General features: G+C 43.9%; 1 protein-coding gene and 1 non-coding gene across 2 annotated transcripts in view; one reads left to right on the forward strand and one right to left on the reverse strand.

Annotated features, from left to right (window-relative positions):
• The window catches only part of LOC126204448 (GTPase-activating protein CdGAPr), an 837,561-nt gene that overhangs the window by 81,193 nt on the left and 731,268 nt on the right, over nucleotides 1-25,100 (forward strand). Inside the window, exon 2 of the mRNA XM_049938835.1 lies at nucleotides 18,985-19,148. The gene's annotated coding sequence lies outside the window, so the exon portion shown is untranslated. The remainder of the gene's footprint in view (nucleotides 1-18,984; nucleotides 19,149-25,100) is intronic.
• On the reverse strand, nucleotides 13,903-13,977 carry Trnas-cga (transfer RNA serine (anticodon CGA)). Its single transcript has one exon. It is a non-coding gene; the product is annotated as a tRNA-Ser (tRNA).

Consider the following 25,100-nt stretch of genomic DNA (forward strand, 5'->3'; position numbering starts at 1 on the left):
ATGTCGATAAATCCCCTTCCTCCTTCCTTTCTGCTTAATGTGAATCTTTCTGTTGCTGAAAGTATGTGATGTATTTTATATTTGTGGCATTGTGATTGTGTAAGTGTATTGAGTGCTTCTAGGTCTGTGTTACTCCATTTCACTACTCCAAATTAGTAGGTCAATATTGGTATAGCATAAGTATTTATAGCTTTTGTCTTGTTTCTTGCTGTCAATTCTGTTTTCAGTATTTTTGTTAGTCTTTGTCTATATTTTTCTTTTAGTTCTTTAATATTTGTATTATCTATTCCTATTTTTTGTCTGTATCCTTGATATTTATAGGCATCTGTTTTTCTCATCACTTCTATGCAGTCGCTGTGGTTATCCAATATGTAATCTTCTTGTTTAGTGTGTTTTCCCTTGACTATGCTATTTTTCTTACATTTGTCTGTTCCAAAAGCCATACTTATATCATTGCTGAATCCTTCTGTTATCTTTAGTAATTGGTTGAGTTGTTGATTGGTTGCTGCCAGTGGTTTAAGATCATCCATGTATAGCAAATGTGTGATTTTGTGTGGGTATGTTCCAGTGATATTGTATCCATAATTTGTATTATTTAGCATGTTGGATAGTGGGTTCAGAGCAAGGCAGAACCAGAAAGGACTTAATGAGTCTCCTTGGTATATTCCATGCTTAATCTGTATTGGCTGTGATGTGATATTATTTGAATTTGTTTGGATATTAAGTATGGTTTTCCAATTTTTCATTACTATGTTTAGGAACTGTATCAATTTAGGATCTACTTTGTATATTTCCAATATTTGTAGTAACCATGAGTGGGGTACACTATCAAAAGCTTTTTGGTAATCAGTGTATGCGTAGTGTAGTGACCTTTGTTTTATTTTAGCTTGATATGTCACCTCTGCATCTATTATCAGCTGCTATCTTTGCAGCAGCCTTTTTGTTCTTCATTTATAATTTTGTTCTGTGTTGTATGTGTCATTAATTTCTGTGTAATGACTGAAGTTAATATTTTGTATATTGTTGGTAAGCATGTTATGGGGCGATATTTTGCTGGGTTTGGTGTGTCTGCTTGATCTTTAGGTTTCAGATAAGTTATTCCATGTGTAAGTGTATCAGGGAATGTGTATGGGTCTGCAATGTAACTGTTAAATAATTTAGTTAGATGTGAATGTGTTGAGGTGAACTTCTTTAGTCAGAAATTTGCTATTTTATCTTTTCCAGGTGCTTTCCAATTGTGCGTAGAATTAATTGCTCGGGTGACTTCATGTTGAAAAATTATCACTTCAGGAATTTGTGGTATCATCTTGTATGTGTCTGTTTCTGCTTGTATCCACCGTGCATGTCTGTTATGTTGTACCGGGTTTGACCATATGTTGCTCCAGAAGTGTTCCATGTCTGTTATGTTTGGTGGATTGTCTATTTTAATGTGTGTGTTATCTATTGTCTGGTAAAATTTCTTTTGGTTTGGGTTGAATATCTGGTTTTGTTTCCGTTTTCACTTTTTTTTTGTATCTTCTAAGTCGTTTGGCCAATGCTTGTAATTTCTGTTTCTTTTCATCTAATTGCTCTATCACTTTTTGTTTTGAGATTTTACCTAACCTTTTTTGTTTTTTTGTCTGATAATTCAATTCTTATAAACTGTGTTAGCTGTCTGATGTCTCTTCTCAGTTTTTCTATTCTGATCTGTAGCCTGTGTTGCCATGCTGGTTTTGTGGGTTTCTTCTGTGTGTTGGTTGGTTCTGATCTCTGCCTAGTGTGTATATTTAGTGTAGTGAGTGCTCCTATATAAACCAATAGTTGTAACTCTTCCATAGTTGTGTTTTCATTTATTTTGTTGTGTATGATTGTGTTGATTGTTTTTATTGTTGTTTCGACTTGTGAGTTATTTGGCGGTCTATGCAAGAATGGTCTAATGTCTGTATTTGTGTCTTTGTATTCTATATATGTTAGCTGAAATTTTTCTTCTATATCTAACATGTGTGTCACTTCGTGTTCTATTTGTGCTTGTTCTGGTGGCTGTCTTAAGATTTCGTTTTCCTCTGATTGTTTAATTGATGCGTGTTGTTCTTTGTTTGTTTGCTCTGGGATGTTTGAGTCCATTACTGTATTTTCTTCTTCTTCTGATTGCACATTATTTTGTTCCAGTATTTGTTGTACTTGTTGTTTGATGATTTCTAATTCTGACTGGGGTATCCTGTTATTTTTGATTATTACACGGATCTGATCAGCTAGTCGTTGTTCTGTTAAAAATTTTAATTCTGGGTATCTGGTAATAAATGTTGTGTATACTTGTGATCTGTATCCAGTTGTTTTGGTTCCTAGGTTTGTTGCTTGGTAATAAGAGAACATGAGGTGTCGATTAACTTCATCTGACCATCTCATCCTCTGTCTTTGTTTTCCTTCTAGGGTGGTTGCAGGAAGCATATCCTGCAAAACACCTCTATTTGGATTTAAATCATTTTCCAGTTGGCTAGCAGTGTCGTTACCATTGTGGGCGGGCATAGGGTTCAAGCGTCGTCCCCGACCATGACGGCGCTTGTCCGAGGCTTCTTTAGTTCTGTCCTGAACCAACTTATCACACTAAAAGGGGGGTTAGCCCTATTAGTGGTTTGTTCTTTTCGTCGCCTTTTACGACTGGCAGAACGTATTATTATTATTATTATTATTATTATTATTATTATTATTATTTTCAAAGTTGAAAACCACGTTGAAACGACAAAGATTTGGTTCAAATGGCTCTGAGCACTATGGGACTCAAGTGCTGAGGTCATTAGTCCCCTAGAACTTAGAACTAGTTAAACCTAACTAACCTAAGGACATCACAAACATCCATGCCCGAGGCAGGATTCGAACCTGCGACCGTAGCGGTCTTGCGGTTCCAGACTGCAGCGCCTTTAACCGCACGGCCACTTCGGCCGGCGACAAAGATTTGCAACTATAGACGAGATAAAAGAAAATTCGCATACGGCGCTTCGCGCTATCCAGCAAGAGGCGTACCAAGACTGCTTCCGGAAGTGGAAACGGCATTGGGAGCTGTGTATCAATTGTGTAGGAGAGTAATTCGGTCCGCAGCTCGTGGTCGTGCGGTAGCGTTCTCGCTTCCCACGCCCGGGTTCCCGGGTTCGATTCCTGGCGGAGTCAGGGATTTTCTCTGCCTCGTGATGACTGGGTGTTATGTGATGTCCTTAGGTTAGTTAGGTTTAAGTAGTTCTAAGTTCTAGGGGACTGATGACCATAGATGTTAAGTCCCATAGTGCTCGGAGCCATTGAACCATTTTTTAGAGTATTTCGATGGAGACCGTGCTCAATAAATAAAAGATAAGCGTAGAACAATTTTGTGGATTAAATTCCGGAATTTTTTGAACAGACCTTATATGATAGTGTGGAGAGGTGCATCAAACCAGTTGGACTAAGCACAATGACAGTAATAACAAATCGGTGATGCTATCAACATTTTTCTTTAAAATATTTACAATGTTTCTTGTCCGCCCACGATAGCTGAGTGGTCAGCGCGACAGAATGTCAATCCTAAGGGCCCGGGTTCGATTCCCGGCTGGGTCGGAGATTTTCTCCGCTCAGGGACTGTTGTCCCATTCATCATCATTTCATCCCCATCGACGCGCAAGTCGCCGAAGTGGCGTCAAACCGAAAGACTTGCACCCGGCGAACAGTCTACCCGACGGGAGGCCCTAGTCACACGACATTTACGTTTATTTAATTTACATTTTAACATTTGTTTACATTGTGAAGTAAATTTTACAATATTCGTTCAAGTGATGACGACAGAATGTTGTAACTTCAGGTACTTCTCGGAAATGGCGGCCGCTGTGGCCGAGCGGTTGTAGGTGCTTCAGTCCGGAACCGCGCTGCTGCTACGGTCGCAGGTTCGAATCCTGCATCGGGCATGGATGTGTGTGATGTCCTTAGGTTACCAGAATGAGATTTTCACTCTGCAGCGGAGTGTGCGCTGATATGAAACTTCCTGGCAGATTAAAACTGTGTGCCCGACCGAGACTCGAACTCGGGACCTTTGCCTTTCGCGGGCAAGTGCTCTAGTAAAGTTTGTAAGGTAGGAGACGAGATACTGGCAGAAGTAAAGCTGTGAGGACCGGGCGTCAGTCGTGCTTCGGTAGCTCAGATGGTAGAGCACTTGCCCGCGAAAGGCAAAGGTCCCGAGTTCGAGTCTCGGTCGGGCACACAGTTTTAATGTGTCAGGAAGTTTCGTCCTTAGGTTAGTTAGGTTTAAGTAGTTCTTAGTTCTAGGGGATTGATGACCTCAGAATTTAAGTCCCATAGTACTCAGAGCCATTTGAACCGTTTTTTTTTTTTTAACTACAGAAGCTGAAATTTCATAGTGAAAAAATATTTACACAATGAACCTCTGAATTAACCACTTTTGATGGCTTCATGTGATTTCAACAAAGGTATCCCAGATGATAGCACTGCATTATAGCTATCGTACCTGAAAGCTACGTATCTGTATCTATTTTATTTAATGATTTACCGTATCTTTTATGTCTTATCCGTTATGCAGATGTTTGCCAGAATGTCGTATTCTCCAGAGTTACACAGCTGAGGAATACTGCATGAATATCTCACAATTTGTCACACTTGTGTAGCTGTTTTTGCTATTTTGTAAGTGTGTTGATTGCAAGTGCTACTAAAAATAGTAATTTAAAAGTGTTAGCTGACACTACCATCAAAAAGAGTGCCAAAAGACACTCCTGTCAAACTGGCATAAATAATTGTTTTAGCAGTTTTTAACGACAGTTCATTGTCATTTAACGTGGGCGCACTTGTGCAAGAGCATTAGCTTATTTATTTATGTCTAGGCGCTCAGTCCGGAACCGCGCGACTGCTACGGTCGCAGGTTCGAATCCTGCCTCGGGCATGGATGTGTGTGATGTCCTTAGGCTAGTTAGGTTTAAGTAGTTCTAAGTTCTAGGGGACTGATGACCTCAGAAGTTAAGTCCCAGAGTGCTCAGAGCCATTTATTTATTTATGAACAACCTTTATTTGCAATCATTTTACTCGGTCTGAGTGTGACCGGATATTTACAACATTTCTTTTAATTAAGTGTTGTTGTAATATATTTGCTTAGTACATGAAAGTGGTAGTCGAATCACGTCTATAGAATGATGTATTTTTGCTGGCAACAGCCTTCGGCCAATGGAAAAGCAGACAATGGTGGAAAATTACGGGAGTCTCAAGTGGAGACTGCGACTTTTTGAGTGAAGAGCTCAAAGGGACGATTCGGGACACTTTACCTAGTTCTGGAAGGAGGAAGACTTGCCTGTGGTAATGAGTGACATTTAATCGTGCGGATGCCCCATTCCGGGCGGTGAATGCCACTACCATAGTTTAACTTTTGAAGGGACTTAACATTTAGAAAGGTCTGAATGTGCTCCAGAATAAGACTCGACTTCTTCTTGATTTACGGAACTGAGAATAGACATAGTATACATCGCATGTGTTAATTTTTGAATCATCATGTTGAACTCTGAACTTTCTTGATATGGTGAATATTTCATGTATTGTGATCACAAAATGTACTTAGTTTTTGCGCATCCTTGACGACTATTTAGTGTGTGGATTTTGCTACTATTTTCATAATGCTGTCAACGTAACTTTACTGCATCTGGTAAGGGTATTTTTGTCTGTATTTTAAAATGAAAATCGTTGGACCACTTCCCGTTTATTTGAAATGCCCTTCCTTGAATAAATATTATTCAACGTAACTATCCATCATCTGTATCAATTATAGACATTAGAATAGAAACCTTGTTGTTGAATTATTCATTAACTTTATTTTGATTTCTGTGTGTTTTATTACCTCGCAGTTCTAGCCAATGCACGGGATATTTGACTGCAGGTATCACAGCTACAGGTTATTATTTAGAATGAACTAGCTGCGGGGCATGAGAGTAGATACGTGCGTCTTGTCCCTATGACTACACTGAGCTAATCATTTTAAAGAGAGCCGCGCAGAGCACAAGTATCTAAAGTACGAGTTTCCACAGACAAAGACGCAATAGATTTGCTTGCAAGTGAAGCAGTTTGGAAGAACAACTACACTAGCAGTAACCGTTAGGTACCGTCGCACCCGCACCATTTTTATCCAGGAGTCACTATGAGTTAAGAGGTAAAGGAGTTAGAGACGTTGGCTGCGAGTGGGCATTGATTTAAATCAATAAGGAAAGTCGAAAATTTGTGCCAGACCCGGATTTGAACCCAGGTCTCCTGCTTACTACCCAGATGCTCTAACCAGTAAGCCATCGAGTTACAGTGGTCATCGCAGCTGCACGGACTGGCACAAATTTTCAACTTTCCCCATTGATTTAAATCAAAGTCCACTCGCAGCCAACGTTTGTAATAGCTTTTTCTCTTAATTCATAATGACGGCTGGATCAAAATACATATAACTCGGTTTTTTAAAATAAAAGTTTTAATTAATAACCAAAAAATTTAGCACTGCTGCTGTGGGTATTGGTATTTCTTTTTACCCGCTTATTAGTAAAAAATAAAGAAAACACTGGATGTAACCGAGGGAAAACAAATACTGAAAAATACCGGTTATTCACGACTAAGATACCGGTCGATTTTTCCCATCCCCAGTGTCTCTCGCCACTGGCGCGCATCCCCTGCCTCGGCCGCTCCCGTGCCGCCCCGCCCCCTCCACGCCCCCTCTGTAATCCGGCCCCCACGGCCTCCGCCGCCGCCGCCACTGATTATCTCTTCCGCTGCGGCCGACCTTAACAGGCGCCCAATGAGCGCCCCCATCCTTTACACTGCAGCCGACGTCGGGCAGGCGGCAGCAGCAAGCCACAACTCACTGCCTCACCGCCACCTGCAAAATATGTCGGCTACAGCCACGATCAGAACTCTACACTCCTTACATATAGCAATAAAGGCGAAGATAGCTACATTTTGCTATTTGTAGGGAAGTTCTTGAGTGAGAGGTCGCAAAAGGCCAGAGGTGTTAAAGGTATTCTATCCCCGCACGTACACTGATCAGCCAGAACATCACGACCACCGACCTACTATCGATATAAAGCCGACCAAGCGATAGCAACGTCACTTGGCGAGGAGTGACTGCTAGTGAGGCACACGCACGGTGCGTGTAGGAACAGTGAGCGTGCTGTCGCTGGGTAGAGTGGGGAATCTGACTTCGACCGAGGGCAGGTTTGTGATGAACCCTAGGCTCGACACGACCATTTTGGAAACTGCACGACTTGCCGTGTGTTTTTATTTATTTATTTATTTATTGTTCCGTGGGACCAAATTAAGGAGAAGTCTCCATGGTCATGGAACGAGTCAATACATGAAATTATAACACGATATTAGAAACAGATAAAATGAAATATAAAAAAAACATATTCAGGTGACAAGTCGTAAGTTTAAATAAAGAAAATCAACAATGTAACACTGGAATTTGCTTAATTTTTTAGCTCTTCCAGGAGCTCCTCGACAGAATAGGAGTGAGCCATGAGGAAACTCTTCAGTTTGGACTTAAAAGTGTTTGGGCTACTGCTAAGATTTTTGAGTTCTTGTGGTAGCTTATTGAAAATGGATGCAGCAAATACTGCCCTCCTTTCTGCACAAGAGTCAAGTAAGTGCATTCCACATGCAGATTTGATTTCTGCCTAGTATTAACTGAGTGAAAGCTGCTAACTCTTGGGAATAGGCTAATATTGCCAACAACAAACGACGTTAAAGAAAATATATACCGTGAGGGCAATGTCAGAATTCCCAGACTATTGAATAGGGGTCGACAAGAGGTTCTCGAACTTACACCACATATAGCTCGAACAGCCCGTTTTTGAGCCAAAAATACCTTTTTTGAATCAGAAGAATTACCCCAAAAAATAATACCATGCGACATAAGCGTATGAAAATAAGCGAAGTAGAGTACTTTTCGTGTTGAAGTGTCACTTATTTCAGATACTGTTTTAATGGTAAATAAAGCAGCATTTAGCTTCTGAAAAAGATCCTGGACATGGGCTTTCCACAACAGCTTACTATCTGTCCGAACGCCTAGGAACTTGAACTGTTCCGTCTCGCTTATAATATGCCTATTCTGTCTGATCAAAATATCGGTTCTTGTTGAATTGTGAGTTAGAAACTGTAAAAACTGAGTCTTACTGTGATTTAGAATCAAATTATTTTCCACAAGCCTCGAACTTATTTCATGAACTACATTATTTGATACTGTTTCAATATTACACACAAGATCCTTCACTACCAAGCTCGTGTCATCAGCAAACAGAAATATTTTTGAATCACCTGTAATACTAGAAGGCATATCATTTATATAAATAAGAAACAGCAGTGGCCCCAGCACCGACCCTTGGGGAATGCCCCACTTAACAGTGCCCCATTGGGACTGAACATCACTACCACTCTCAATATTGCGGAGAATTACCCTCTGCTTTCTGTTCTTAAAGTAAGAGGCGAACCAATTGTAAGCTACTCCCCTTACTCCATAATGGTCCAACTTCTGCAGTAATATTTTGTGGATCAACACAGTCAAAAGCCTTCGTTAAATCAAAGAAAACACATAGCGTTTGCAACCTTTTATTTAATCTGTCCAAAACGTCACAGAGAAAAGAGAATATAGCATTCTCAGTTGTTAAACCATTTCTAAAACCAAACTGAACATTTGACAGCAAATGTGGAGTGCTGTGGTGAGTGTCTTTAGCACGTAGCGAGACAGAGGTGAAACAACATACAGACGTCGTGGGGTTAGGCGGCCACCCCTCATTACATATGTCGGACGTCGTAGGCTGGGCAGACTGGTAAAACAGGACAGGCGGCGAACTGTGGCGGAACTAACACCATACTTCAATGCTGGGCAGTGTACCAGTGTACCTGAACACTCAGTGCGTCAGACACGCCTAACGATGAGCCTCCGCAGCCGACGACCCGTGCAGGTAGGTACCAGTGTCAACACGACGACTTTGGCAGTACGTCAGAAATGGGCAGGTGACCACGACACTGGACGTTGGCGCCGTGGCAGAGCGTTGTATAGGCTGATGAATCTCGACACCTTGTTCATCAAGCCAATAGGAGGACGCGAATCCATCGTCTTCCAGGAGAACAGCTCCTTGACACCTGTACTGCATGACGGAGACATGTTGGCAGGGTCTCCATTATGCTCAGAGAAACGTTCATGTGGGCATCCGTGGGTCCAGTGGAGATCGTGTAAATTCACCGTGACGGCAAAGGAGTATCATACACTGGTTGCAGTCCACCTAGACCCCTTCATGACGATCATGTTTGTCGATGGCAGTGGCATTTTTTCAATAAGATAATGCGCCATGTCACACTGCCAGGATTGTGATGGAGTGGTTCGAGAAATGCAGTGGCGAGTTTCAGTTGATGTGCTGGGCCCCCAGCTTGCCACATCTGAACCCAATCGAACACTTCTGGGATGTACTTGAACGTGGCGTCAAAGCTCATCGGCCCCCTTCCCGGAATTTACGGTAATTAGGCGACTCGTGTGTGCAGGTGCGGAGCCAACTCCCTCCAGCGACCTACCAAGGCTTTATTTCGTCTCTGCCACGGTGTGTCACCGCTGTCATCCGTGCCAGAGGTGGACGTACCGGCTATGGGGTAGGTGGTCATTGATGTTGTGGTCGATCACTGTATTGTCTACCGTGCAGCCACAATATTGCCTGCTAATAGCAAAAAGGGCGGGACTGTAGGTATCCAGTGGTGCGCACAGCACGAGGCTACGGAGCGTAGTCGAACTGCTTGGTCGACGAGAAACTCGCCACTGTGTTACAGTGCTAGTGGTGTTGATACAAAGCAGAGGAAAGGCAACGATAAATAAATGAAATATTGCATTGTATCTGCAACAACAGTTGCCGAAATTGACATTTCGTCAGAAAGGCACCCAAGAAATTTTGCAGAGTGATAAAAAAGTGGCAGATGATGTATTAGCTTTTCTGCAAGATAAGTCAGTGGACTGCTTGGTATAGTATAAGCTCCACTGTGCGGACAATGCGCATGGGCAGTACAATGGTAACGAGACGTGCTTAACAAGTGAAAGTGATACTGAAACAGGAGTCGAGCCATGTAGTTAATCAACTTGTCGGACAGGGAGCCACAAATCCCGCCTCCAGTGAAACGTAATAAAGGACAATCGTCGTACAAGGAGCAGGTACTAAACATAATTATGGGAGATTACCCGCAGCGTAGTAATATATATACTGCTCCTGTCCACTGACTTACCTTGCAGATTGCTGCCACTTTTTTCTCACTTTGCGAAATTTCTTGGGTGCCTTTCTGACGAAATATCGTATCTGTTCTGAAATCTGTTCATATATATTTATATATATATATATTTCGAGTAGGTCCGCACCAATATGGCCGTGTAGTGCAGAAGAAAAGCTACAGATATTCAGGCGAAGACAAGGCGCAGCTGTTCCAAAAACTAGCGTTTGCTCGTTTCAAGGATGCTCGATACAGTTTATATAGGATGTGCGTGATAGTGATGTACTGTGTTATGCACATTAAATTGCACGCGGCATGGATTAGTGATTTCAAGGGAAACAGTGGATGGTTGCATAACGCCAAACAGTGCTGCAGAATTGCATGACTTGATAAGGAAATTTCACACAAAGCGTCAACTTGACGATGCACAACAAACTGCGAAACCGGCCCGAAAATATGTAGATTAGATAAACTTATCGTTCAGTAAGGAATTTGTTTTCAAATCCGAGCAGTCGGGATTCGAACAGGAAATGCATATGAAAGGAATCCTGGAAATTAGAGGTATCGAGAGAGTTGTATCAAGATCAACTAAACCAATGCTTTAACGCATTCGTATACAGTTAAGGCGACTGTTAAGCCGGATGGTAAATTGGCTGGCTGACAAGCACACTGGATCAACAAAAGTATGCATCTACCCTTGGGGACCATGGTCACTCTTACATGCAGTTTGTTTTCGTTCGGCACCATAGCATCTACCAGCATGACAGTACATCGTGTCCAACAGCTCGCAATGTACGTACGTGATTCGAAGAGCAGCAGGATGAGTTTATGGTACTCCCTTGGCCACCAAACTTCCTGGATTTAAAACCAATCGACAGTCTGTGGGAGCACCTCCATCGGTCTGTTCGCGTCAAGGATTCTCAACCGAGGAACCCAGCGCAGTTGGCCATGGAATTCAAAAATGGTTCAAATGGCTCTGGGCACTATGGGACTCAACTGCTGTGGTCATTAGTCCCCTAGAACTTAGAACTACTTAAACCTAACTAACCTAAGGACATCACAAACATCCATGCCCGAGGCAGGATTCGAACCTGCGACCGTAGCAGTCGCACGGTTCCGGACTGCGCGCCTAGAACCGCGAGACCACCGCGGCCGGCGGCCATGGAATTGGTGTCGACATGGTTCTGCATCGCTGTCGGTACCTGCAAGAACTTCACTGACGCTCTTCCTGCACGCCTCTCAGCGGTCCGCGCTTCGAAAGATGGTTATAGAGGCTGCTGACTGTCGGTCACATAACTGTGTCTGAACACTGTATGTTTGACGCTAGTACACTTCTTTGCACCAGAAATGCCGTCTTGTCTACGATAATCTGCTTGTTATTTCCTCCTTGTTTCATTCGTCATGTGTCATTTTGCTTCCAAGCTATCAGAAGTACATAACTTCATCTAATTCGATCACCAATGTTGATGGTTCGTTTCTCACTAATCCTGTTTCTGCTACACTTTAGTCAAAGTGATCAGTGGACTCATTCCATTATGTCCTGTGATTCTTCCTGGCTTTCACTGATGATAGCAATGTCATCAGTGAATCTTGTCACTGACATCGTTTCACTGTTGATTTTAATCCCAATCGTGAACCTTTCTTTTGTTATTGTCATTGTTTCTTCGATGTAGAGACTGAACAATAAGAGAGTAAGACTGCATCCGTGCTTAGCCCTGATTAATAAAGAATTTTGTTCTTGGTTTTCTGTTCTTATTGTTCCACCTAGTTTCCTGTAGTCATACGTCCATACATACTATAAATATGGATGTACGTCTGTATGTATGTTCCACATCTTCTCCTAAACCACTGGATAGATTTTAACCAAACTTGGTACACATGTCCCTTATTGCCTAGAAAGAATTGCTTTGGGAGCAAGAACCACCTACGTATCAAATGTGTGCGGGTGGGGCTGGAAAAGCAACGACGCTCAAATACCCTTTACGAAACTTTTTCTCGCTAACTAGGCCCAAAAAATGAAGAAAGGAAAAAGTTTATCGCTTACAACATTTTCGCTGTTCATGCAGTAAAATCATTGCATGGAAAATGACAATTTATTACATCTTTACTACTGTGTCCGTGACTCATGTTGCAAATAGTATTCGCATGTACCGCTGAATTTATCAACAAAATTATGCCATTGTACGTGATGACTGGGTGTTGTGTGATCTCCTTAGGTTAGTTAGGTTTAAGTAGTTCTAAGTTCTTGGGGACTGATGACCATAGTGCTCAGAGCCATTTGAACCACATGCCATTGTATGACACACAATTCAGGAGATATGATATCAAATACTGTGATGTTGAAACACTGCGGCGTCATGAATGTTGTTTTAAATTGATTACTTATTTATTATTAACTCTGCTCGCAATACATGTCGCTAAAGTGGGAAGTACCTAGAAAATACATCACTGTAGAACACTTGGGTCGGGAGATATGACGTCATAAACACAGAGATGCGTGAAGAACTGCTGCACCATGCATGACGTTTTAATTTATTTATGTTTTCGGTGCACACATTAGTTATGGTCTGTAAAGGAATACTGTGGGGATAAGAACCACCAGCTTCCTATCGGAGTATACGTAATAACGCGGAGAGAGAAAGGGGAGTGGTAGGAGGAGATGGACAGTCAGCGGGTAGGCGAGAGATAGACAGGGATATTGGGAGAAGAAGATAGACAGAGGCGGAAAGAGAAACGGACAGAGAGAAGGGGCCTGAAGGAGGAAATAAAACGATGGAATAAATACATACCCGGGCAACGCCTTGTACTCAGCTAGTATCTTATAGACTAGCGAAGCTGGCAATGCTTCGTAATTGCTAAATTTGTGTATACGTCCTAATCTCTCTCTCTCTCTCTCTCTCTCTCTCTCTCTCTCTCTCTCTCTCATCTCATCTCCTCTTTCCCTTTCTCTCCTGTCTGTCCGTTGCCGGCCGCTGTGGCCGAGCAGTTCTAGGCGCTTCAGTCCAGAACTGCGCTGCTGCTACGGTCGCAGGTTCGAATGCAGCCTCGGGCATGGAATGTGAGTGATGTCCTTAGGTTAGTTAGGTTTAAGTAGTTCTAAGTTCTAGCGGACTGATGACCTCAGATGTTAAGTCCCATAGTGCTCAGAGCCATTTGAACCATCTGTCCGTCTGCTCTTTCCTCCTCTCTCCTCTCTGTCCATCTCCTCTTTCCCCTTTTCTGTGTTCGTTTCCTCCCCTCCCCCACCCCCACCTCTCTCTGTCCATCTCCTCTTCCCCCTCTCGTTGACGCTGACTTTTATGTTATTGTTAATGCAAATTCAGATGCCATAGTAGCATTCTGATCATAAGCCGATAAGCCACAAACACCACTTTCCCGTCTTCTGTGAAAACCTACTGCGAGGAAGAAAACAAAACAGCACATTATTCTGTATACAATTTGTGTTTAAAAATATCTGTAATGAGAAAGCCTATGTATGGGAGAAACAATTTGTGTAATGGTTTAAATGCCCTGTTGCCGCAGTTAAAACTGACAGCAGGAAAGAAAACAAAATCTCACGTTTTCACAGCACAGCATTTTCTTTCTCGCAGTTTAACAGAAAACCTGTGCATGTTTCCAGAATGAAATTTTCACTCTGCAGCGGAGTGTGCGTTGTTGTGAAACTTCCTGGCAGATTAAAACTGTGTGCCGGGCCGAGACTCGAACTCGGGACCTTTGCCTTTCGCGGGCAAGTGCTCTACCAACTGAGCTACCCAAGCACGACTCACGCCCCGTCCTCACAGCCTTACTTCTCCCAGTACCTCGTCTCCTAGCTTCGAGTCTCGGTCGGGCACACAGTTTTAATCTGCCAGGAAGTTTCATATCAACGCACACTCCGCTGCAGAGTGAAAATCTCATTCTGGAAACATCCCCCAGGCTGTCGCTAAGCAATGTCTCTGCAATATCCTTTTTTCAGGAGTGCTAGTTCTGCAAGGTTCGCTGGAGAGCTTCTGTAAAGTTTGGAAGGTAGGAGACGAGGTACTGGCGGAAGTAAAGCTGTGAGGACGGGGCGTGAGTCGTGCTTGGGCAGCTCAGTTGGTAGAGCACTTGCCCGCGAAAGGCAAAGGTCCTGAGTTCGAGTCTCGGCCCGGCACACAGTTTTAATCTGCCAGGAAGTTTCCTGTGCATGTTGTTAAAAAAAAAATACACTGTATGTGTGTGTCCGTCCGAATGTTCATTCAACTATCGTGTAAAAGTCCAAGTGACTCGGTCAGCTAGTTTTCGAGATTTTTGGTAGCGTTAAGCGACGACTTGTCTATAGAATACCATCGAAGTATTGATTACCCGTCTTTTCCATGAAGGTTACTCCTATTTTTCTTAGACTTTCGACCACCTTGCACCATTTTTCATTGTTGAACCATTTTTTGTGTGTCGACAAATGCTATGAATTTGTCTTGATTTTTACGTCTTGCTTTCACTATCAAGCGTAACTTCAGAACTGCCCCTCAACGTTCCTCAAAGCCAAACTAATAGTCGCCTAACTCTAACAGATTCAGAATTCCCTTTTCCGTCTTTCTGTGTGTTATACTTGTCAGAAACTTCGATGCTTGGACCGCTAAGCTGATTCTGTGATAGTTTTCGTACTTAACTGCCCCTGCTATTTTCGGGATTGTTTGGATGATATTTTTCCGGAAGTCTGATAGGCCCTTTGTAGTTTCATAGTGTCTACAAACAACTTGCACTATGTTTTGGTTCCAATTTTCCCCAGTGATTTTAGAAATTCCGAAAGAACGTTATCTGTGTCTGTCGCAAGTCTTCCAAACCTCTATTAAACCCCTAAACTAATTCTGGATTCCCTAAGTCTTGTGTATTGACCGCTATTTCTTCTTCTATCATGTCATCAGCGAAGTTCTCCTCCTCTTTAGAAGTCTTTTTCACTTTGCCGCTCTCTCCCCTGCTTTTAACAGTGGAATCTCCATTTCACTTCTCCCTAAAAAATTAAAACGGATGGACTGCTTCCTTTCTTCAAAAAATAAATCAAAGGCTCTTATCTTCTCCTAGTTATGCGTATTATTCTTTTTGTTTCCCAATCAGTTACACCAAATCCTTTGCCCCTGTCTTCATTATTTGTGACTCTGTCACGTACCTGTTCCTCTCTGTCTCCGAGCCCTTCTGTCACCTCCATTGCTGGAAGAGCCCTCAGTTGAAATCTACCTGATTGTAAGCCTCTCCTGTTCTGCTTTCCATGAACTAATAAAAGCAGAGCTACTTTCTACTATACTACTAACGCTTTATGTTATAGTTACTTCTGAGTGTTGTATCCCATATTAAGTACAACACTTCTTGTAACATTGTGTCATTATATGAACACAGTGTAAAATTTGTAGAATGTCTTGTTAGACGAAGAGAGGACCTGATCACTGTGGTCGTAAAAAAAACGCCGAGAGCTGTGTGTACCCAAGCACTTCTTAGGCAGTAAAGACAATGACCAAACTGTCGGAGCAGCATATTCCTTCGTCGCGAAGGGAGGGCATTACATTCCCGCACGGTAGCGACGATGATACTCCACGCTTGAGTGGCAGTATGGAGATGGAATCGATTGGTCGCCTCCGAAGAGGACGGAGCTGTGCGTTTGTGCCTCAGGGGTGGGAGGGGCCGCCCGGAGAGGCTACTTGGACTCTCCGAGATCGTAAATACACGACCACGACGGCGAGAAAGCCAGCTCGCATTCTACAGGGTGAGTTTAGTGAATGGAGACAAACTTTAGGATCTCTGAGAGGATACGGAGCAAAAGAGGTCATGTGGGCATATGACCGGAGGCCAAGGGAGGTAAACCAAGTAGTCAATGTGGACATGAAAGATCTTTGACGGAAAACACACACGATCACATCCTAGGCAAGTGGGAATGTTCTGTCTGTAATAGTGTTTTAGGTCCACACTAAAGAAGGCAGTGAACTGGAGCTTCGTCATGTAGTAGCCACATTAACCTTCGTACCACCAAAGGAACATCTTCCAGCGGAGGAGGCAGGATCACCCCCAGGAAGTGCAGATATACCTCTCCCGTAAGGCTTTGTGGGAGGAGAACTGCCCCCCCCCCCCCCACACACACACACACACACAAGGCGATAACCGACAATCCCCGCACACTTATTGAGGCCACCATACCATGAGGAGTACCCGCAGCACACAGGCGGCCTGAAATGTTGCTTTTTGAATAGTTAATAAAATGTCCCAAACGCTTAATTAATGCTAAAAGACATTAAGAATAAATTTTCTAAGTGTAAATAAACCTGTAAATTAACGAGAAAAGATCATAATTTAATATAAAAATGTATTTTCGTAGTGTTCGTATAAAGAATGTTCCAATGAAATGTTTATGTAACGAAACTTTATAAAAGAAGCTCTGTAAAGCAAGTTGAAGGTAGTCGCCATAATTTGCTTTGACTGTATAAAAGCAGGACCTGCTCTCTTATCTGTCTGTAACTTTTAAATAATTACGTTAATTTAGTGGCAACAACCGTGTTTGAATCAAGAACACTACTTTCTTCTCCCGTTAATGTCGCATCTCAATTTATTATGTTGCGTCTTAGAACCTTTTCAGGCTGCACAGAAGGAGTGTTGCCGACAGGTTGTTTGGTGGCCGCAGCCGAATGCTACTGGTATCCAATCGGCATTTACTTTTTTCAAACTCTTATTTCAATGTCCCTGAGATAACTTTTACTGATCTTTTCTATCAGTATCCGGGCAATGTAATTACGCAAACTGCGTAGTTTTCAATTCGTCTACTGGCATCTGAACACTGTCGTCGGACAGCGTTCTCGTCGGTCTGATGGGAATCTGATACTGCATGGCGGAATGCACGTCATACCCCTTACTAAGCACCATGTCCCGACTTGTGTGACCATCATACATCGCGGTAACTGCAGTATAACCATAGTCTTTGAATAAAACTGTTATTTCTCTTCGTCTCGTTGCGTATTTCTTTCTTTACTATACTGTAGCAGTTTTTCTATGTATGGTCCAAGTTTCGTCGAGCTACGTTATTTACCTGGCATGTGGAAGTTAGTTTTATCCTTAAGTTTTGGGCACCAGTGTACTTGGACAGACGACGCCACGTTAGTGCAGCTTAAGAGAGATCCGCGATCTCTTTCCGATGTGTGAAGATACAACGGCGACTCCCACACTGAGAGAAGTCTTCCGAAGTAAGAGTGATTTCAGGTGTGCCGCAGGGGAGTGTCGTTGGACCGTTGCTATTCAAAATATACATAAATGACCTTGTGGATAACATCGGAAGTTCACTGAGGCTTTTTGCGGATGATGCTGTGGTATATCGAGAGGTTGTAACAATGGAAAATTGTACTGAAATGCACGAGCATCTGCAGCGAATTGACGCATAGTGCAGGGAATGGCAATTGAATCTCAATGTAGACAAGTGTAATGTGCTGCGAATACATAGAAAGAGAGATCCCTTATCATTTAGCTACAAAATAGGTCAGCAACTGGAAGCAGTTAATTCCATAAATTATCTGGGAGTACGCATTAGGAGTGATTTAAAATGGAATGATCATATAAAGTTGATCGTCGGTAAAGCAGATGCCAGACTGAGTTTCATTGGAAGAATCCTAAGGAAATGCAATCCGAAAACAAAGGAAGTAGGTTACAGTACACTTGTTCGCCCACTGCTTAAATACTGTTCACCTGTGTGGGATCCGTACCAGATAGGGTTGATAGAAGAGATAGAGAAGATCCAACGGAGAGCAGCGCGCTTCGTTACAGGATCATTTAGTAATCGCGAAAGTGTTACGGATATGATAGATAAACTCCAGTGGAAGACTCTGCAGGAGAGACGCTCAGTAGCTCGGTACGGGCTTTTGTTGAAGTTTCGAGAACATACCTTCACAGAGGAGTCAAGCAGTATATTGCTCCCTCCTACGTATATCTCGCGAAGAGACTATGAGGATAAAATCAGAGAGGTTAGAGCCCACACAGAGGCATACCGACAATCCTCCTTTGCACGAACAATATGAGACTGGAATAGGAGGGAGAACCGATAGAGGTACTCAGGGTACCCTCCGCCACACACCGTCAGGTGGCTTGCGGAGTATGGATGTAGATGTAGAAAAATGTTCAAATGTGTGTGTGTGAAGCCTTATGGGACTTAACTGCTAAGGTCATCAGTACCATATGCTTACACACTACTTGACCTAAATTATCCTAAGGACAAACACACACACCCATGCCCGAGGGAGGACTCGAACCTCCGCCGGGACCAGCCGCACAGTCCATGACTGCTGCGCCTGAGACCTCTCGGCTAATCCGGCGCGGCTGTAGATGTAGACTGTAGTCTCAGTACATATCAGTTCGATACTGTGGACACGGCGATAACCCTTCCAGCGGGATGGTTTCTACGAGGGCCGTTCTATTAACAATGGAACACTTTTCTTCTCTCGGCCAATTTCAGTAAAAAAAAAAAAAATGCGGGATTTGTTGTGAGACATCGTGGAATATTCCCACTTTGGCCCCTATAATTTTATGAAGTTTACGATAGTTCGCGGCGTTACACGTAGCCTTCACAATGGCGTCTGTCACGGAGCTGCGTTCCAAGAAGATAGGTGGCATTGAGTTTCATTTGGCCGAAAACTAGAGCGTCGGAGTTGTTCGTAGGCATTCGCAGAATGTGTACGGAGAGCTGTGCAGTGAACAAAAGCACGGAGAGTCGTTGGGCGAGGCGTGTGTCATTGTTAATGCTGTTGTGCTGTCTTTAGCGCCTGTGTTCTCGCCGTACAGGTGTCCGTCGCCGCGGCAGCAGCAGGAGCAGCAGCAGCAGCAGCAGCGGACAGCAGCAGGGGAGGAGGATGCGCCCGCGGGACCGTGTCTCCTGCGCACGCGCCACGCCGCCAAACCTCCCTGGCCACCAGCCCCGCCGGCGCCACGCCGGAGCACTCCTCTAGGTGAGTCACGGGATACAGCGTGCTGGCTTACAAGCTGCCCAAAAGAAAAAGAGAGCTTTGCACTACCAGATACATGTCAACGAACGCGTGTGCCTTAGATATACTGCATGAGAAAATATGAAGTACGGAACAGTAAAAATAGCTCTGTGATGGGAAAAGAAGAAAAAAGGTAAGTCGGTCAGCTCGAAAGTGCACATCTGTGAAATCAAAATCCGTTGCTGGAGGACATTCAATACCGTATTGCACCTCCCAGTGCATTGTAACTTTCTTGGATCCTTCTTGGCTGGCCGTTGACAAGGTTGTCCAGACATTGGTGCTCACACCTGTTCCACTCTTCGACGGTGGGCCTGCTCGGAAAATCCAGTGTGTGAAGCGTGTTCCTGCGACTACGCACTGCAAATTGGTAACCGGTCCGATTTCCGTGCACTGTCGGATCAGAAATATCTGGCAACGTGTTATCGGACATTGATATGGGCTGTGTCCACCTTTCGTCTTTATGACCACTTGAACTCTGCTGGGGATTCTTTCAAAGAGGTGTCTGAATGCGGAGAAATCTCAGTCCCATTCTTTCTCAAGAGTCTAAATCAGCGAACGTACTGGTGTTAGACGCCGATGTCTGCAGCTGAATGCACGTCCGATCGGTTTCAGTTTGGGACTCAGGAGGCCGGTCTATTTCAGATATGTTAATTGTCCAGAAATCATTGCCTCACATATGTTGCCGTATGACACGGTGCACTGTCGCGCTGTTACAATTAACGTTTCCGAACTCTTCCTCTACTGTATGGAGTACACAAATCTGTTCATATTTTCTCATTTGCCGTTTTCGTCAGCGCCGTAAGTGGACCACACCTTAATCACGAAAAGCACCTCCATGCCGTAACACACTTCCTCCTTATTTCGGTCTTTGGCAGTACACATGATGGCACGTAACGTTCTCCAGCCATTTGCTAAACCCAGATCCTTCCATCGGATTCCAACAGGGTACAGCGTGACTCATCGTTGGTTTCTAGTCATCCGCTCTCCAGCGGCGTCGCTCTTTGAACCACCTTAACGTCGCGTAGCATCGGCTACATAATTGTGTGCCTTATGAGCAGATGCTCGGCCAATGTACGCCATTCCCTTTAACTCCCGACGCATCGTTGTGTTAGTAGGACTGCTGGGAGCAGTTTTGAACTCACGAATGATCCCTTCCGCTGCGTGCTTATGATTTTTCTATGACCACTATCCACAGTGCTCGACGGTCCCTTTCTGTCAGTACAGGAGATTTGCCCGGTCTTGATTCAGCCTGGATGTTCATTGGCGTTTCCACTTTACAATCACACCTCGAGTACTCTACTTGGACGACTTTACAAGGATTGAAATGAATGTATTTTGTACTCTGGTGACATCCAGTGAATAAGCCACGTTCGAAGTCATTGACCTTTCCTCACAGTCATTCTGCTGTTTCTGGTTCTCTACTGACAACACTGCCTCTCTTTGTACTGGCTATTTCCGCCTCTCGGTACACCTAGTGGTCAACTCCGCATTATATAAGGGCGTCCGGATACTTGTGATCGGATATTGTATGATACAGCTCACCTCCTTGACAAACCAATCACTTTGCATGTCGCAGGCGTGCATTGGGAGATGGCCGCCTCCACGGCTTTCTACGACCATTATTAGGCGTCAGACAAATGTTCGCTCGTCGGAGAAGATAATCCGACATCACTGATCTAGGTACCATACCGTACGTTACCTAGTCTTATCTTCTTCACACACCACGGTGTCGAGTTTGCAGTTTTATTTGTAGTGGACACTAGAAAGTCAACTTGATGCATGGATGTGGTTTCGTAATGTGTGGGACTGTGTGTAGACCTCCCAATTGGTTCCCAAGAGGCAGAGCTCAGTTCTGTTGCAGTCTCCTCTGGATCGTACAGCTCATAATTTCTACGCTGTAGACCGTGGGTGACAGCTACAAGGCAAGTTTTCATTGTTTTTGGTCTCACTTTAGGATTGAATATTGGAATAATGTTGCTTGTCGTACGTGATTTCGGCGGGCAACCTCCTCTGCCGTCAAGCCTCCTTGACGTTAAATGGCAATATGCGCACGGCGTATACACCAAACGACGCATTGAAGCATGCTGACAAACTGAACAAGGTACAGAAACCGCGTTGCCCTGAACCCAGTTGGAGAGTCGACTGCACCGACAGTGGACGTTTCCTCTTCCTCCGTTATAAAAGTAACTCTACGTAACGATTCAACTTCGCTCGAAAGGTTACTGAGAAACGGGTTTCTGATCAAGGACACACAAACCATGCAATGCAAGTACGAGGTTGGTGCAAAACTTTTTATGTTAAACTATCACACATTAATGTGGCTACCGCCTACGATCGAGGTCAACTTAACAATAACCACTCACAGACGGCATTTGGCAAGACTAGTAGTGGAGGGCATATAAAGCGTGTCGGGGGGGACACGCACAACACTGCAGTCGTTGGCTTAAGGTGGAAACGTAGCGACTTACATGACGTCCAGAGCGATTTCGGGCCAAGGGTGGAAGCATTTCCGAAACGGCTAAGGTTGCAAACCGTTTACGTGCCGCGGTGGCTAAAGCATACCGTGCATGGCAAAGTTGCGTTATCCAGAATCGTCGCCGAGGCAATGGTCTATAAACGACAAGGATGAACGACGGCTGCAGAGATGATTACGTGCGACACAACTGTTGAGCAACTCACCGCCCATGTAAACCGAGGGGCTACCAACAGTGTCTTCTCGACGACGGTTCAGGCAAAGTTACTGGGCACGGGCCTCCACAGTAGGCGCCTAATCCGTGGACCCGTGCTGAATCCTGTACATCGCCGACAAAGCCTAGTTTTTGCACACCAGTAACGAAACGGGTCGTCCACTGAGTTGCGACAGGTGGCCTTGTCAGATCAATCGCGTTTTATGCTCCATCGGACAGATGGCCATTGGCGTGAACCGCGTGAAATATCTAAAAGCAAATACCATACAACCAGGAGGAAGCGTTGTAGTCTGGGAAATGTCCTTGTGTCATTCGCTGGGTGCTCTTGTTATTCTGCAGTGCTCAGTGGATCTCGACTAGTATGCACCTGCCCTTGGGGACCACGTCTGCTCTTACACGCAGTTTGTTTTTCCTCAGGACAGTGTGACGCGTCACACAGCTAGCAGTTTGCGTGCGTGGTTCGGAGAGCGCCACGATGAGTTTACCAAACTCCCCGGATTTAAAGCCTGTCGACAATCTTCGGGACTACCTCACGCGGACTGTTCGCGCCGTGGATCTTCAACCGAGAAACCTACTGCAGCTGGTCACGGCATTGGGGTAGGCGCGGCTCCTCACCCTTGCCCAGAACCTCACTGACTTCCTTCCTGCACATCTCTTTGCGGTACGCACTGAAAAATGTGATTATTCATGATTTTGACAGATGATCACATCGATGTGACTGGACAGTGTGTGACCATACGTTGGAAACGTTGCCATATCAGCATCGTACAGATCTAAACATCGGTGTCACATTAGAACGGGATTTCATATGCATCAGACTTGCGCAGTCCGAGGTCGTATTTAATACTATAAAGTTGTTCCCTTGTTGTGATGGATGGACAGAAAAGAGTCGCAGATTGTTATCTCTTCAGAATTAATCCGACTGTTTGATATAAGGCGTCACTTCGCGGAAGAAACGTAGATGATACGGTCTTCTCCGGCCCACTTAGATTTCCAAAGTTGGGTAGACAATGTCGTGCGAAGTGCTCACCTAATTTGTTGCAACGTGTATCTGTTGCTACGGTAGTCCGCAGCTCGTGGTCGTGCGGTAGCGTTCTCGCTTCTCGCTTCCCGCGCCCGGGTTCCCGGGTTCGATTCCCGGCGGGGTCAGGGATTTTCTCTGCCTCGTGATGACTGGGTGTTGTGTGCTGTCCTTAGGTTAGTTAGGTTTAAGTAGTTCTAAGTTCTAGGGGACTGATGACTATAGATGTTAAGTCCCATAGTGCTCGGAGCAATTGGAACCATTTTTGTTGCTACGGTAAACAGTTTTCAGATGTTCCGGTCGCTTCGGGAGACTTTCCGTGTCAGTGTAGCTGCGATCTTAATTAACCAGCGTCCACCGCTCTTCTGCATCAGGTGGTGCCCCAACTGTCTGCATGCAGATGCAATTGACCAGTGTGTCTCTTTCTCTTAAAGATAAGTGTTTCGGTCCCATAATGTAAGTGTGACTTGATGACTGCGTTCTGGTCTCTCACTTTTGCCTATTTTGAGATGCATTTCTTGTTATAGAGAACTTTTGGAAACCTGAAAGCTGTTTTTATTTTGTAATAAAGAACTTCGTAACCAGTCTTTCCAGGCCAGTTTCCTGAGTAATTTCGTCCAAATATTTGACCTGAAAAACTATTTCGATTTACTTTTATTTGGTTTTTAGGATTTTGGGTGACAGGTTGTTGCTAGGTATTTACTTCATCTATTCAGACGATTTTGGAACCCCACTCTTTCTGCACTTTCTTCAAGATTTGCTATTTGATTTTGTGCTGCTTGAAAGTCTTCATATAGGATCACTAGGTCCTCAGCAAAAGCTAAGCAGTTTATCCTAATATTGTCTAATCCTGCTTTGATTAGTTTTGTCTGTTTTAAGTTCCGATTTCTGTTTTCACCATTCTTGAGTAACTTTTTCTAAGACACAGTTGAAAAATAATGGAGAGTCTCAATCACCTCGTCTTACTCCTGTTTTAATTTCAGAATATACCCAAATTTTTCTCCTGAACTTTACTGTAGGATTTGTCGTACTCAGTGTTTGTTTCGAGGTTCAGACCTGGTTCTTCCAGAATTTGGAGTAGTAGTCATATATTTTGTATGTAATTCTCTTCGTATGACGTTAGATTTATCCAATGATACAATTGCCGTGTGCCCTGACGCAAATAACAACAAACTGGTATTGAAAGTCGCCGATGCTGTTTTACCCGGAAGGACACCACTCTTCCTCCCCTCTTTCCTCTGCGACGAAAGAAGTGTTCTACAGATGAACGCGGAGCTGCCGACCAGTTATGCTAATTGTGTTGACTCGCTACCTTGAGCACCTTGTTGTTGGTGTCGTGTCGGGTGACATGGAGGACGATAGCTAGCGTCCTAAATCCGAATGAAAAATAAAACATAAAACGTGTTGTCCCATCTACTATTTGGTAGTAGAAGGACTCAGTGGCATGGATATTCTAATGCTGTCAGCTCGATTATTATATCTGCGTACATGACTTCACTCTTTAATACGATACCGAAATCTGCGAATGCTGTTACCCATGGAAGTCAGCAAGTATTGAAAAAATGTGGCAACGGATCTGTAGCTTGTAAAGTACTTTGCGCCGGCGTCTGAGGTCTTTGGGCGTCGTCGTAACGCATAGGTCGAAGGCTCTATTCCTTCTTCGGACATGAGTGTATGCGAGGACTGCTAGGAAAACGAGACACGTTTCTTTGTAACGATTAATCTTATTTTTAGACCTCAAGGTTGAGACTTTCTAAATAATTCTCTTTAGTAGTCACCCAGCGACGGATACATCGTTCCCTGTCTTCGTGGAAGTTGAGAAAGGCCTTCGGCTTTCCGGTTACGTTCTTCTGGATATGATGCAAAGTACTAAAGCGACGTCCTTTCAAATGGATTTTAAGTCGGGGGAATAAAAAAAACATAGGGAGACTGAGGAACCACAGGAATTCTATTTATTGCAAAAATTCGTTGATAGAAGTTGGTCTGTGACAGGGAGCACGGCTATAATGCAGCGTCCGAGTACGTGCAATGCTTGGTCGTACACGTACCAACCTTTCCCTGAATATTCCGAGCTTTTTTCGATAAAAAGTTTCATTGATAGTACTGGAGGCAAAAATTCTTTTTGGACGATCCAATGACTGTCAAAACAATTGAGCATCGAACTGATTTTGCTCATTTTCGCTTTCTTCTGAAGGGAAGAGTTTGCAG

Source organism: Schistocerca nitens, chromosome 9 (assembly GCF_023898315.1).
Source record: "Schistocerca nitens isolate TAMUIC-IGC-003100 chromosome 9, iqSchNite1.1, whole genome shotgun sequence".
Lineage (NCBI taxonomy): Eukaryota > Metazoa > Arthropoda > Insecta > Orthoptera > Acrididae > Schistocerca > Schistocerca nitens.